The 17,215-nt window shown below is 37.1% G+C and overlaps 1 long non-coding RNA gene across 1 annotated transcript in view; it reads right to left on the bottom strand.

Moving 5' to 3' along the window:
- The window catches only part of LOC115604249, a 144,787-nt gene extending 131,536 nt beyond the window's left edge, over window positions 1-13,251 (bottom strand). Inside the window, exon 1 of the long non-coding RNA XR_003990191.1 lies at window positions 13,124-13,251. This is a non-coding gene — a long non-coding RNA (uncharacterized LOC115604249). The remainder of the gene's footprint in view (window positions 1-13,123) is intronic.
- Between the last annotated feature and the right edge of the window lie 3,964 nt (window positions 13,252-17,215).

Here is a 17,215-nt window from a genome sequence, read left to right as displayed (position 1 = left end):
TTGTCTCATCCAAGTTCCAACTACACACAGGGTGAAACCACCACCTTGCTTGTAAGCAGGACTTTTAACCACTAGACCTCACAGTTCTGAAACAAAAGAGGTCAATATCATTATCACAGCTTTATAAGGGTGCTATGTAAGGGTAAAGTGACTTGCTCAAGGTCATCTAACAGCTTGGTGAGAGCAGAGCTTAGGTCTTGCAAGTTCCAGTCTAGTGCTTTATCCAGCAAGAAACCCTGACTGTGCTGAAGTCTGAGGTCTCCCTGTCCTTGGCCTGTTCTATTAAAACGCTGCACTGGCATTCATATAAACCATTTACCAAGGGTAACATCCATTTGTTCTGCATCAAAAAGCAAGAGAGATTGACACATACATAATCTTTTCCTATATGTGATGGATTGATCCTTGACTTAGGATCATTTCAGTTGCCTCTTTGTAGTGTCTCCATTACAAGAAGAATTTCCCAGGCTTTCTATGCAAGATGAGAATGGAAAGGTGTTACACAACCATTTCTCTCATTCTTCCTGAGGAAACTTTTTGCCACCAATCCAAATTTGCAGTGTTGCAAACGAGGTTCTTTAAGGCGATCACTATACATTTTTGTCATATGATGATTTAAAACCACAAAAACCCACACAGCATTTCTTCAGACATTTCCAGAGAAGATTTTGTTTTCAAAATATCAACATGGCTAAGCACAATGCATAATCCTCATGCACAGGTTTACTTAGAATATTCATGGCATATTGGGATAACAATGTCCAAGGGCATTTTTTTTTTTTTTTTTTTTTACTTTCCAGGGAGGAAAATACATTTCTGCCCACTGACGACTTCTTGGTAGAATTTCAGGAGCATGAAACAGGCCTTCTTTGTACTGAAAAACCCAAATAATACTTTGCATTTGGAATATAGTGTTCTACCGACAGCCTTTCATTGATACATGCTGCCTGTGTGTGACAAGAACTTTTCTGAAATCCTGAGGAGGGGATGCCTTCTGAGTTTATGGGCAGCATACAAGGATTGCAGCCTGAATCGCACACTGCTTCGCTCATTCAGGTGATTCCTGCTATAGCAAAGAAGTGGTCCTGCCACTAGGAGGATCATGTCATTTTGCAGTGCACCCTCTTACAGGCCTGACTTCTGGTGTTCTTAATCTGGGCTGGCCTTCGGAAGATTTAAACCCAGACCAGAACAAAAGACCCTGTGTTGATGTTGTCCCATACAATAAAACCCTCAGAGTTTACCACAGACCCTGCCGTGGAGTTTAGGAAGAAATTGTTTGATCTTGTCCAGACAAATGACAAATCTAGAAGATGCATGTGAACCATTTCCTGAGGTGAGGAGAAGCAGCACTGCTGCAAAGCACACGGACCTCAGCAGAATTCATACCCCAACACACACCACAGCATGCTACCTATGTACATGTACGGAAACTGATTAATGGGCTGCCACTTTATTTGTTGACTGCTGAATTATTTATACTTATAAAGTGTTTAATAATTTAGAGCTGATATCTTAACAAATTACAGCTGAAAGTGACAAGGGGAAGGTGGCACAAGAGTCGCACTTGAGGTCAATGCCCTTGTTCTCAGGGCACTTTGGAACACGATTTCTGCTGACTGTCATCAGCAAAAAAAGGAAGGGGGAAGTATGTTGATTTGGTATTACGTGTTAAATAGAGAGAACTGCATATTTCAGTAATCAAAGGAAAAAAGTTGCTTTAAACCAAAAAGAACATGAAATTACTCTGAAGAAATCTACATTTCCATATGAAATGAAAATCATTGTCTTAAAAAAAAAAGACTAAATAAAAGCTAATTACAGTGTTTGTTTTTAAAATTTTGTCTCAAAGCATTTTATCCATCTTTTCTTGCCACAAAAGATTTGGATACATATTGATTTTGACCTGCATGCCACATCTTTACAAAAAAGCAAAGTCATCTTAATACGAAGAGGTTATTTTTTACTGTATCAGGATGGAAACAAAATTACCATCTACTGGCTTTATGTGAGTTAAACTTAGTGCATGAGAAAGAGAAACATAAATTCTGATTTTTAACAAAATCCAAATGCTAACCAACAGAAATGTTGGCTGAGTGAAACTAGCTGAAAACAAAATTCCTCTAAAAATCCTCTATATAGGTAAATAACATTTCACTCCAGGATGTTTTCTTCTTCACAGACATTTTTATAGAAGAAAAAATACTTCAATGTAAATATCCAGAATAGTAAATTCCATTCTCTAAGCAGGAATTTCCTGGGTATTAACCCACTCTATTTCCTTTAAATACCACAAGAATGCAGTGTCTAGTAGAATCATATTTTGGTGAAACACAAATTCTTAACAAAGGCACAAGATTCCCATGATAGAAATTATACTATCATTGCATCAGGCAAATATATTTTTCAGGGTAACCTCTCCAGTTATGAGCATAGTTTCATCTTGTAACCCCAATTCTACAATGTCCACAATAGAAAACAAGCTGTGCTAGCCACTGCTGAATTCCAGTAGCACTGTATATCTACATGCAAGATACTGTTCACCAGTGCAAGACTGACCTCTGCTTGTATTCAGCTTGCTTCAAGCAAGCACCATATGTCTTTCCATCACAGTAGCACAGGCACTGCAGCCTTGAACAGTATAAATCATATCCAGCTCTATTGCCCCTCCCTTCCCCCCAATAAGCTTAGGCGATCAGTGTTTTCTACTTTGGTGCACACAGCTTGAATCCTGTAAGAAATAATGTTATACATGCAGTAGAAACTTGGTTTCATGGTATTTCCCAGTATTAGCTTCTTCAATAGCAATTGCATTTTCTCTCTCTCTGTGATTTAATTGCTGTATATCTCCACAGAGACTTTTATATGCTCATGCTGCCAGCTGGACTATGATCAGTAGGTTGCCATTACTGGACATTTGGGAGCAATGATATGAATTGAGGCCAGCTGAATCCTACTAGCAGTATTTTCATTCTGCCCCCAGACACAGGCTCACCCATAGTATTTCTTCTGAAGTACAGACATTTACAAGACTACCAGCTCTGGCAACAGACTTCAATAAGAACAAGACCCAGTCAGCTCTTATTCTTTCAATAATTCTACTAATGACTTCAGAGTAGAAACCTGCTCAGTTATGTTAGGGACATAAGTAGTTTCTATACTGTAAACTGCTTTTAAGGATGCCATTCTAAATTCTCAGTAGAAAGCAAGTGGTGAACTTCGTTAGAGGGACATCCTGTTCCTCAGTGTCCACCCCACAAGTCTAGCAGCTGTGTTGCCTTCAGAAGGACAAGTGAAAAAGCGGTCTCCCTTTCTTCATACCATTGAACAATTTTTTAAGAGAGAAAGTTATATAACAAACCTGGGGTTTTTTTGTATAAAGGTTTCCCTATAGCAGTGCTATGTTCACATGAACAGTTGGGTGGGGAATGTTCATGGATTACTAAAACTGCTAAAAAGTTTTTCTGGTTGTAGGTGAAAAGTAGATAAAGGAAGAAGAAATTTAGCATGAATGACAAATCTTGGCTGAGAATTTACTGAGTATTGAAATTCATTATCCTCAATTGTTAAAGGATGCTATTGCTTTTGATATATAGTTTCCACTTTTGGGTTTTCCAATAAAAAAAAAATCTCTATTTAACTCTTCCCAGGGTACGAGAAACATATAAAAATGGACAATGACTTTTTATCTTTTCATATGGGGAATATAATAAATGAAAAATAACTACCTGTAGATTTTGAAAATGATGAAGCAAAATGAGATCAAGCTGTTGCCCTCTCAAATACTTTATACTCAAAGATACCTTATTTCCACTGTTTCTAACAGTATTTCTTTTCTTTAATCCAGATTTTCTATTATTGGAGGGTAGCCAACCTATGTGAGATTTTCATGAATGCATGTGCTGAACCACTTTCATGATTTGACTAGGAGGCCATATTTATAATTCCTTCCATATTAAATCTGAATTATTAAAACTAGAGATGAGAATGATCTCAATGAAAATTATTGCTGAGGTGTTACGAAAGTATCCATGGCACATACAGGTGCTCCAAACAGTACAAAATACAGCACCCATCTGCTAAGTCATAGACCACTAATCCACTCACAGTCTTCAGCCCAATCTTCAGGATCTCCACTGAATAAGATCTCTACTATTTGGAGGGCAGTTTTCCCTTCCCTCCTCCTCTGCCCAGGATAGTAAATATGACCAGCAGGAAGCCTGGAGCTGACAGTATCGATGACAGAGTGAAGTCTGAATGAGCATGGCACAGAGCTTTATTGGTCACAGGAGGTAGTCAGCTATGGCATTCCTTTACTTCACAATTCACATGATGCCCTGACACCACTTCCTTGAAGATAGCTTTCAAAAATACCCCTGAAATCTAAGCATAACAATAACATATCAATTACTTACTTACACACTCAGGAACATGAACAGGATATTAAAAGGGAATTAGAGAAAATACAGCCTTTCAGGTAGGTTATTGTTCTCTGGAATGCAAACTCATAAGAAATGTCTGGGATTAGTATCAGCCTAGTAGAAATGAGACCTGCTCAGGAGATGGTACAGAAAGCACCCCAGACTTTGACTTCTCTCTGTTTCTTTGAAACCTGTATTTCACTTCCCAGTACAGCACTGTGCATGCGTATTCATGAGTTGAAGTTTCAGCGACCCCTCAGCTCTGCACTGCGCAACAGAAATTTCAACTATTGTGCGAAATCCTAACCCCAAGGAAGTCAATGGCAAGATCCTTGCTTACTTCTTTGGGAGCAGGAATTCACTCAAGATGTCTTGTTAGTTCTGGCAGGTTTTCAAGATGCAGCACGTTTTTTGATATGAATCAGTAAGCAACGTATTGCTTTCTTACACCTTCCTGTACTTTCAACAGAAATAATGTTGCACTGCACTTCTATTACCCTTGGCAGCCAATTTTCTCCTTTGTCCATTCAAATGCAACCCTCCATCCTTTACTTTTTTTCCTACCAATGCATTTTTATAGAACAACATAAAATTGTTATTAAATCAGTGCTCTGCTCTCATTTATGGTTTAAGATCAAAAACTTTGGGCATCTTCCCTCAGCTGGCCCAGACTTTCTTCAACAGTTCTGAAGAAGTGCTTTCTGAGACTGCAGAAAACTCACATAAAGCCTCTAACCCCCATATAATTTCATATCTTAGTAGTCTTTGTCCACTGATTTTTTTTTTTTTCTGTAAAACATTATTTCTCGTGCCAGAATTTCTAGACAACAGCAAGTGTCATTAAAAATTGGACTGGACAAAGCACGTCGGACTACGCTGTCAGTAACAAATGTCTCCTAGCAGGAGGGAGGAGTTGATGACCTAATAGGTTTTCCCCTATTTTAAACTCTTTGGTCTTGTGACGGCTCAGTTCCCTGACTGGTCCTTGACAAATCTGTGACAGATAGGAAAATAAAATAAACCTTCAGTGACTATATGTATAATATAGTCCTGCTTATTAGATGGGAATAATTCCTTTCAAATTATGCTTAATTTAACTTGCTATGATAGGAGATGTGGCAAAGCGCTCTAAACAAAAAGTTCCCATCTGCAGTGCTGGTTATTACATTAGGTGACAACACCTCCTCATGTGACTTAAACATTCAGATAAACTGAACAGGCATGTTTTTGCCTTTTGAGGAGGGCCAGGGTTTGATATTCCATAGCAATGCAACAGCAACAGCGGGTTCCTTCCTACAACTGGATCAGGGTGGGCTGGGCAGTAATGAGGCAATGGCAATCAAAAGAAAAATAAATCTCATTCTGGAAAATCTGAGAAATTATTCATATTAATGATAAGAAGTTACTCTTTTTTAAAGTTCAAATGGTCAGGTCTGACTTTCTCATGGAGAAGGTCAGTACTCCTTCAAATTCACTGGGATTTGGCATGAATAACCCCAGTGATCCCATATCCAGGCAAAATCCAGAAGCCCCAACATAGTTAGAAATGAAAAGTTCCTGCAAAGAAGCAATCAGTTAAGTTCCCAGAGCCTGTAGGTCTAGAGCAAATCATGGAGGGAGGAGTGGATTACATGAACTCAATTTGAGAGTGGGTCCCTGCTGCCCTCTCCTGCTCTGTGGCACTGAGAAGTCATACCACTTAGGTACCACACTCTCCACTAGCTGTTGTTCTCTCTCTCCATCACTTCTAAAATTACTTTCTAATATTACTTTATCTCATGATAGGGGTATTGTTACTAGACTACTCCAGCTAAAGAAATGATGGCATGTAGAAATCATCTAACAAGGATGTCACGTGCACAGGGACCTATCCAATACTCCTGTTTGGACATAGTACCTGAGTAGTCATGTCAGGATTTGGCTCTGGGTTTCAGCCTCAGAAATGAGCAGTGAGCTTATTGAATGCAGGCATCTGAGATCTTGCACATGTCTATTAAAACTGGAGTACAGAAATCCAGCTATAATTATTTAATAAACATGGTAGCAGAGATTTCTTTTCTTTTTTTCTTTGAAGCTAGAGGCAAACAGACACCATATAGTACAGAGAGTTACTACAGTAATTAGCCTTTTTTTTCTGAATGTTATAGTAAACACTTTCAGAGTAAAATTCAATGCATAATCACTGCTGGTCTAAAAATGACAGCTGTTCTGGAGAAGACCGATGTATACACTGATCTCTCCTGTAAACTATTCCATTTCCTATAGTTGTCTTGAGGTTTTTTTGCCAATCTGAGTATGACTCAGTCCTTTTATGTGTGTTTTTATCTTTCACTTCTGGCCGGTAGCTATATCTAGATAGACTTCTTACTCTCTCACTTTTGCTATAATAGTAAGTGGACAGTTTAGTTCAGCAGCTAAGACATCAGTCAGACAAACGCCCAGGAGAAGATAGGAAGCAGGCCAGTCAAAATTCTGCCACATTATTTCAAGACTGTTGCCAAAAAGATTTTCAAGAATTAAAAAGACCTTTCAATATTAAAACATATAACAGGTACTTCACATGGCTCTAATTATGAACAGTCTGAAAATGGTCTGTGATATCACTGTAAAAAGTCAGAAGGTTTCACCATGATTGCGTATAATAAAGAAACATTAGAGGAGGGAGGTAGGAAGATTATGCTGTTTGTCAGAAAGCCTCGTTCTAATTTTAATCATGAAAACTTTTTCCTATTTATAATAACAGAAAAAGCAGGAAAAGGGTTAAAAAAAAAACAACAAAAAAACAAAAAAAAAAAAAAACCAGACCAAAGCTGTAGGCGTATCAGAACAAACACTGTAGCATGAGGGGAGCATGAAACCTGAAGGAGACTTGCATTTTCTCATCATTCCATTTCTACTGCTGGGCAACAGGCGTGGAGGGAAAAAAGTACTATATATTCCTCAAAATATCCTCCCCGGAATGTCAGGAATTGACAACACCAATGCAAAGGGAAACAATGGCTGATCTCATGGTTCTGCAGCCATCCTCTTGCAGGATTCACTCAACAAAACAAACCTATCAGGTCGTACAGTCCTTGGGGGCCACACATTAAAATAACTCAGTTATATTCACAGTCTCTCCCAGACACCTTTGTAGTGGCATCAGCATCCTCCTCAGAGAAGACCATTTTCTCATTCTTGTCCCAGCTGGAGGATAACCGCTGCAATTGAGGTTATCAAGGGGACAGGCAGTTAAAGGACAAAAACCAACAGTGGTGAAGTAATGTTACCATGAAGGCATGGGGAATATGCAGGAAAACATGTAGGCTGACTTTTCTTTGGTATACTTAGTTTGTCTATGGGCAGATTGCCACAAAGGGAAAAAAAAAGGAGAAGGGAAAAGAAAACCTATACTTTATTTATTATTTAAATAAACAGTTTTATGCTGCTTCCATTTTGTGTTCAGTTTTATAACAATATGAGTCCATTTCCCCATCATTCCTTAATATCTATATTGTTTAGGACTTTATATACTGTATGATTAGTTGGCATTGGTACCGTTCAATCTGTACTAATCTGTATGCATTTATATTGTGTGAGCAGTTCTCTAATTGGTTTTCATCCAAGTAATCCCACAGAGAATAAGGTTACATGCTGAAAAGGGCTGAGGTGAGAGAGTGGTTAAAAGGGGAGTGCAAACTCTTTTCCCATCCTTATTAAGAATGCTTTGCACATCTGCAATTTCTAAAAACATTTCTAAACTCCCTCTCTGTGAATAAGCATAAAGTCTATTCAACAGCAGAGAAATGCACAGAGAGAAAATGAATCTGTTTCAGAGAACCCCACCCATATCTGCTTTATTCCTCCCATGCGGCTTTACTTCTTGGTCAGATAAGGTTGTGAAAAGTAAATATTACAGTTTACAAGGGGAGGAGGGGGAAGAGAGGGATATTAAAAAACCCCAACAAATGCAGAAAATAAAATACCTCTCAGAAGAAAATACTAAATTTAGTTTAAGTAAACAGAAAGCTTATAGAGCAGAGACTAAAGATCTTTTCCTAAAGGTGACTAACAGAACTGCAGAAAAATAAAACAATACAAAAAACCCCAAAGCAAGCCACCACTTTCAAAATTAGCTGCTTAAATCCATATCTGGCCAGCTTGCTTAAGGATAGCCTAAATTTCATATTTTCCTCACACCAAAATTTCTGAAACATTTTGACAAGCTCTGCAGGTACTCAAGATATTAACTTTGTAAATGCTGATGATAACACTTGAATTTTAAGAAAATATATACTCAATCATTTCATTTAACTGCATAATAACAACACACTTTCATATTCCTGGCTGCAAGGACATTTGTTTGATTGATTTTTTTAAAAAGTGTTTTATATTGTCAGTCACCCAACTTCCAGAAAAAAAGTTGTGATGAAAATTAGGTGGAAGTTACTCTTCTTTTCCTCAAACAGAAAGACAAATCTTAATTCTCTTCATAGAACAGCATATTTAAATTTACAAGTACCTGTATACAGTCACTGTCTTTATCACCTCCGACATTAACAATTTTTTTTTGTCGTGCTTAGATCAAGTTCTAGCTTTGATTATATCGTTTTCTCTTTCCCTTCAAAAAAACCTTAAGTCAACATACCAAAAACTGAATGTAAACCACACTTTTTGTACATATCCATGCCTACATTCTGAGTAGGCGTTAGAATATTTATTTTAAAAACACAGGGCTTGCTTACCATATTCACAACTTTCAATGGCTGGATTTTAGAAGAGCCTTTTTAAAAGGAAAGTCTCTTGCTACTGTACATTCTCACTAGCGAGAAAGTGCAGTTTCACTACATAAGGCTAAACAAACCCCTTCTTCACTGCTTAAGAAAAAGACTCTGAAATAATTTTCTGGATTTAAAAATAAAGTAAAAGATAAACTTTCAGATTTTACTCAGAGCCATGTAGATGACAATTTTTTTTTCAATTAGTTATTATCCTGTCTGCTCAATGAATATTAACCTCGACTTTAAAGAAAGGCAATTGTCCTGCTAAGCTTAGCAATGACTTACACCGAAAGACAACGTAAGCCTACCATTTCCCTCCCCCACTTATGAACACCACCATGCTCTCTTCCTGCATTATCTTCTGGTAACCATCTCTGGAATATTCTTAAAAGCTGCTAACATGATACATTAGAATTCAGACATGTGACAGGTACAAAATTAAAGTTGACCTTCTCTGTCAGAAAAAATAAACAGTAACCATTAGCAGCTTTGTACCTCTGCATTTAACTCCCTATTTTCTTCCTCCCTAGTTTGGGTCCATTAACTGACTGGTGCAAAGAAGACCTCCGGCAACACGGACTCCCTGTGGATATATTACCATTTCTGGATATTACACTTGACTATATCCTTTTTTCCAGAGCCTTATTTTACATTTGAAATAATTCACTCTAGAGTTGGTCACACAACAATAATGTAGACAAGTATTGTCAAAATTCCTAAAAAAGTTCCTATGGCTGTATCTCTGTCAACAACCCTGGGAGCTGTTAAGAATTTGTATTATTTGCATTTTCATGATTTTACTAGTCACTCCAAATTCCAAATAACTCATCAGTTATAGTAACAGCATCCTTTTATTCACCTGAAAGCTATTTTAGAAGTATTTTATGTGGAAAGTATCCATTAAAATATGCAGCTTCTTTCCAAACATCCGAAAGTTATTTTCTGTTGTTGCATAGTGCAGAGAATTTCAGATCTACAAAACTTTCAGAACATCAAGATCCTTTCAAGTAAAGAAGTTAGCTGACTATGATATTAAACTTGATGGAAATAAGAACAGGATTTTATCACCAAATCACAAAAAGGCATCTATTACACAGAATTAAATGAAGAATTTATACACAACACAAAAGTGATTTTGAAAACATCAGTGCTGCAATTCCGTCATGAACTTTGACAAACATGCAGATTAAGACAGGACTCTGGTATTTATTTTGACCATTTTCCAAGCACCTCAGTAGTATGATTTGGGGGCTTACCCCCAAATAAGCGTGTCCTGAGCCCACCTAGGTGTTAATGGCAAGGTAAATGTATTCCCACCTCCATTTTTTTCAACAGCTGCAGGATTTTTCTATTGCTGCCTGTTGGGATTTTCCCCATATTTTTCTTGTGTTTAGTAAGGCGTGGTATACCTTTGAGAGAGAGAAACCTACCACACTAACAATTAAATACAGTCTGTATTGTATTGCTGGTGGGACAGGGCTTGTTATCTTTCTCAAGACTAAAATATATAACCTGATATCAGAAACTCTCTTGCCCTTTGACCTAGGTGCAGTGGATGATTTTAATCCTCATTCCACCTGCGCTGCCATGCATGTAATTTCTCCTTACAATTTTATATTTTCCTGTCAATTTCATAATATATTCTCTGCAGTTACAATATTTTAATTCTTGCTTCTGTTTTTTAATGCACACATAAATTAAACAAACAAACAACCCACCCTTTTTATAAATTGGTGGAAGTTGCTTTGACTTTATAGAATAGAAAACATATAGAGAACATTTGAAAGTTTTCAAACCAAACCACACTTTCAATATGCATAATGTCATTGTACTATCCCAAGTTTGCAATCATCCTGGTATCCATCAGGATGGGCTTCTAACTGCTTCTTAGCATTCCACTTTGTATTGTTACATCTGACTGATTAGACACCAAACCACCTTCAGAAGGCTTTTGCAGAACAGATGCAGGAAAAAAAAATAATTTGTTTCTGCCAAAAAACTCATAAGCTCAAGGGCCGTTTAACTTAGCTCAGTCACTTAGTTTATTTTGCATTAGAGGAACTTCTCATTTAATTTACTAGTCTATAATAGGTAACTTTTTCAATATGAAGCTAAAGGTCACTATTATATGTAAGGAAAATTAAGCCAGTGTTCTTGGTTGCCTTACAGTTCTCCTAGTTCAACTACTCCAATAAATGAACATGTACAACAAGCCGAAGGGCTTTTTATTACAAATTTAATTCATTTCTCTAGACAACTGTGAAATTTGCCATTGACATTAGTCATTACCCCAAGGCGAACTAAAAGATGATCTCAGTTAATAAATGATCCTTAACGAGGAACGCTCCTATCTTCTGTGATATTGGCACAGGCACATTTTATTAATGCAGGACTAGCTTCCTGCCAGAACACTAGCATTCATGACTATTTGGTGTGCTTGTTTCCTCTTCCTGCTCCTGATATTAATAATTATGCAACGGGATAATTAGCAACACAAAGAGACAGTACTATGTGCTTGCAGCTAGATTTTCAGCACGTTAACCTTCTGGGAAATAAAGAACAGAAGCAAAGAGTCTAGCCAAATAACCAATGCAGGTTGATTTCATAGTGTGTAAAAGGCTAATTATCTGTGAAAAGTCTGACCTCAAGTAACAAAATTACACAAATGTGCAGGCATTTTATCTTAAATAAAACTCAGATGTACTAGTTCATAATGTGAGGAGTCGTAGTTAACAACTGTCTTCCAGAACTATTTATCTATATATAGGTTTATAAAAATAAAAAGAAATCCAAGAGAGAAATAAGTCTCCTACAAAACATTAACCAGTTATACAAATACCTGCAAAGGTAGGGTAAAATACACTCTCCTCATCCCCCAACCATTGCAATGCTGAAAAAAAATATACTCAGTATGTGACAGAAGTAGGTTAAGTGCATTTTGTTTACTGGAGACAGGCTACAATAAAAAAGCAGAAAATATTACTACTTCTTTACAGATACCATGTGTAATTCATTCTGATATAAGAATATTTATCCACTAGCAGTAATAACAAACCACAATTTTTGTCATGAAAAAAATAAATTGTATTTGCAAAAAAGCAAACACATTACGGAGTGTGTAAAAATGCAATATTCCCATTTTCTAGTCAGAGTTCCAATTTATTGAAGTAACAGAGCAGAAAATGCACTGACAGCTGTTACATTTTATTGCGAATTAGTATATACGTTTTATATCCAGTGAGCAAATGCATGATACATTGTATTCCAGTAATTGCCACTGGCTTTCCAAATGGAAACTGAATGATCTTAGTGCAATTACACTCAGGAGAGTAAGTGTAACAAGCTACAGTTCTACATTATAGGTCTTTAACAATACCAAGAATTTTACTGTGTTTTAAAAAACAAATATAAAAGGTCAGACTGTATATATAAAGACACAAATATAGATTTTTCTATCTACAGATGATAAAATTAGTATTTCTACTATTCTGACTTAGATTTGCTTACGTGTAACAGCCTATATGTTTCAAAAAGTTTATAAGAGCGATGCTTAAGTTTTCTACTAGTTTAGTAATTTCAGCATCAATAGTTCAGGAGGGGGGGAAAAGCGGAATGGACAGAATGGCTGGACAGTTTGAACACAGAAAATCAAAACTTCTCATTTCACACAGGAGATACATGTTTGCTAATCCTAGAGCACACCCTAATTCGCTAGTATCCTTGCTTAGAAAATAAAACATTTGCTTTGAAAGATTTAATACATTACCTTCAGACGTAACATTTTAAATGTTTGCTACCATAGGGCTTTTTCCCTCCCCCAGTTATCACCTGAGATAGTAACACTCGAAAGAGAGCCAATGTGCTGAGAAATTAATATTTAAGATGCATAAAGGGAAGTGGGGGCAGGGGGGAAAAACATTTTTATTTTTATTTTTTACTAACCTTCATGACATATTTTAAACCATTTCGTTGGGCAACCAGTCTTGTGACAGCTTCTGCACCTTCAAGCTCTAGCGTGAAGCGCTCAGTAAAGCCGGCAGTCTCCTCCCCTCTAGTGGCTACCAGCTCTCTTTGCAGCAAACACAAGAAGAGAAAGGCCTATAGAGGACCACCTCAGGGCCATTTGTGTCATTTTTCTAAGCTTACAACGGGAGAAAGAAAGAAAAAAAAAAAAAGAAGAAAAAACCCAACAACCAAACACAACAGAGCAGGCAGTCTATCACCGCGGCAAATAAAATTTATCAGTCATTTAAAACAATATGTTAGTAGTGACTACAACTTAATCAACACCAACCTGCTGACATAGATTTGCAATTTGAGCAGGTTATTAGTGATCGAATTAACAACATGTCACAACTTGTATCTGATTTATTAACGGAAACTGACTAGTGCAAGGGGACTATAAACAACATGCATGGAGATATTTTTCAGGTGTGCTGACTATTGCTGTACAGCCCATGAAAATTCAGAGTTAGAAACAATCTCTCTGATTTTGCTTTTTTTGTGGGCACTTATAGATTATTGCATATTGGTGCTACTGTGAAGCATGGGGTCCTGCACCATAAACCTGTACCCTGGGGTGTGGGGTGGACCCTGTACAAACAGGCACAAAAATATCAGTTCTGCCACATCTAGTAAAAGAGCTCAGTGGGAGGGGTTGGCACAAGCAAGCAATGAGAAAATACAGGATACTGAGATAGGTTGTGATTTCAGCAATACAGAAGCCTAATCACTGCTAGCTTTTTTCTTTGTAGTCCTCATGATGGAGGCTTTTAAGAAGACACAAGAAGGAGAACTACAAAGTAAGGCAGCGTGGTGTTCTGGAGATTACCCAAATCTCTTTCTAAGAAGTATGTAGAGTAATGTGGGAGAAAGCACAACATCCCTGTGTAGTCAGCACTTGCAGTGCTTTTACAGGCATGGGCTAATATTGACCCAAATGCACAAAGAAGTCTATATAAAACATGGTTTAAAAATTATTTCACTTTTCAGAATTTATCTTTGAACAGGGTTTGCTTCAAACCCCACTCTTTGCTTCTGTATCAGGCTCATGCACAGACACCAGTATAAAACTAAGAAGTTTCCCAGCTTTAAAAAAAACACAATTTATTTCAGAAGAGTGTTGTAAACACAGTTATGCATGAGTTGTACAGATTAGATTTGATAGTGTATCCAAGTCCAAAGGTAACCTGACCAGATTTTGATTTGCACCCACTTCTAATTCTAAAACAATTAGTTACAGCCCAACTAGTGGCTTGAGAGCATTTTCACGAGGAACAAGAATTTAAGATAAATCCACATAACCGAGGAAATTCAGAGTTGAAGCTGTCAATTCTTAGGCCCAATAGAACACATAAAGAGGCTTGTTAATGCGGAACTAATTGGCATTCTTGGCTTGACAGTCTCAGCAGAGAGACCAAGGAGTGAATAAGCATGGAGACTAAACTACCCTCTTGCTCACAGGTGGTCCCTCTAGGTTAGGACTAAAGCACATTTGGAGATGAAGAAGTGAAGAGAAAAACATACACCAATGGTACTGTGTAATTTGTGAACAGGAAATTTTATCCTGCACTAGAGGCTATGCAACCGATTCTTAACCACTGGTTATTCTTACAGCATCAGTTAGCCTGCAAATAAGCAAAGGTTTTGATTTCCTTTTAACACTAGTTTATGTTTTATAATTAAGGGGAGAGGCTGATATCCTCCAGACACCTCCATCACCATGTTAACTTCTGTGGAAATATATGAAAAATCAGTCTGAAAAATGCTGACTCTGCAGACTGACCAACATAATCACGGCATTTTCAGGTACATACTCAGGGGGAGGACTTCACCTCTACATCCTTGAGGCTGCGAAGTACAGGGCAAGGGAGTAAATGTTTCTGACACACACAACAGCTCACCCTCCACATCCTGTGTAAAAGTTGTGTAAAAGTAAGTGTACCTCTGGTAATCATCAGGAGGATCTGGTTTTATGTGTGTTCAAGCCCTTTCTAATTAAAATATATCTGTAGTACTCAGTAAGCTTCATAAGGTTATTGATGTATCATTACCTCTGGAAGGCAGCAATACATTTGCTTCAGGTAGATTGGTGCTGAGCAGTTCTCCATAGAACACTGTAAAAAATCTCCTATCTTTCCCAATGAAACTGCTGGATCAGAAGAGAGAGAGATTGAAAATAAGATGCACAATATTAACACTAAGGGTAATTAATCACTGTAACAAATTACCAAGGGCCGTGGTAGATTCTCTTTCAGTGGGAGTTCTTAAATCAATATTGAATAGCTTTTTAAAAGGTGCGTTCTAGCTCAGCTTCAAGTTAGAGGGTTCAGTGCAAAATTACAAGATGAAATTCAGTGGCTTATGTAATACAGGAAGTTAAACTAAAATACTTGCATGCAGATTTCTAGACTTAAAACATATTAATTTATTAATTTTATCGCACAAGAAAAAGGGATATTATCTACCAAAAAAAAAAAAAAAAAAAGTTGGGAAAGAATGACCCATCTTGACAGAGTAGTTCTTCAGCTGATACAATATCAATGGAAATTAATGAGGAAACTTTGATCCTATGCATCTTAAAAGTGACTACTTAAAAATGACACATTCGTAACTCTCCAGATTTATTCACTTGCCAGATTTTCCTTCCTTGACTAACGTATTAGTGCAGGAATGGAAAATGGTGAAAAAGGCAGTCCCAGATCTTGGGGCCATCTGGGGACTGTTCAGCCCCAGTGCAATTCTGAGCAGCCTCAGGGCTGACCTAAATTTTGCTAGCTTGTAATCATGTCCTGTAGTTGTTATACCAGCTGCAGAATAGCCAGGCCACAAAATGACCCATACACCTCTATACTTGTCCCTCCAGCACTCTCCAAAGCATGTTCCCTAAAAATGGGTGAAAAGACAGAGGAGGAGGTCAACAGTAGAAAACAGACTTTGAGATCAGAATTACATCTCCTTATTGCAGCTAAAATACTTTAGTTAAAATAAATTGTTTTACTCTTGCTAGCAGTAGACTTAAAAAAGATAAAGAGAGGATCTACTCCTTTCAAATGAGTAGAATTCTACATTAATCTAGAAGAAGTTATTTAACTACGACACTTACAGACATCAACACAATTTCTCATGTGGAAAGTAGACTAAAACATTTATAATTCTTCCTTTTCAGAAGAGCTCGAGCTACTCAAAACAGGAGGAGAAAAGTAATTCTAATTTCCTGAGACACAATCCCCAATTCTAATAATATTATTTTAGAATTATGACTATAATTTTCACAGCTTTTCTAGCCTTGCAGTGAGGAATCTTCAACAAAGAGATAAACAAAAGAATCCTGCAATATTAAAAATTAAAGGTCACAGGTTTGGCCATTGACATTGCTTACACTTTCTATACTTGTTTAATATAAGGATCCAGAGAGGATGTTCAGTTCTCCATTATGTATGTTAGCTGCATATGTCTGCCTTTGTGAATTTTCCCAAAGATGCATTTCCTTTGCAGAAGCATTTGGAGTAGAATTTTGGAGAAAATTTGAAAATTTTATAGCATTTTTAATAATCTAAGGAAATTGCATATTTTAGTTATCAGCTGCTCATGACATTCTAAATGCTGAGCAGTTTGTCCATCATTGTTTCTTTTGTCCTGAAAAGCTGAATAACTCTTCTAATAATGAAGAGTTATTAGAAACAGATCATAAATGGTTCAAAATCAATGGATACACAGCTGTGTCAAATGGGACTACAGTGGTCTACATGGATAGTTTTAAAGGCTCAAGATCTAAACTTTCTAACACAAGAATTTCTGATTTACAGTTTCTGAGTGTTATGTTTGTGAATGTAACACATATCTTTTAAACAATTTTACCCTGTGAGTGATAATTTTGTCCCAAGATTCAGTTGGTTTTTGGTTTTGGTTTTTTTTCCCTGAAGAGAATATAATAATGTAGAAATAGGTGATAAATGTTCCACTTTACTGCTTCTCTGTATTACATGTCAAGCCAAATTCTACTTCCACTGTCCATGGGAGATAAAGGGTTTA

This window comes from Strigops habroptila, chromosome 2 (genome assembly GCF_004027225.2).
Source record: "Strigops habroptila isolate Jane chromosome 2, bStrHab1.2.pri, whole genome shotgun sequence".
NCBI classification, from domain to species: domain Eukaryota; kingdom Metazoa; phylum Chordata; class Aves; order Psittaciformes; family Psittacidae; genus Strigops; species Strigops habroptila.
The sequence above is the reverse complement of the archived record's forward strand: the minus strand, read 5'-3'. Positions and strand labels throughout refer to the sequence as shown.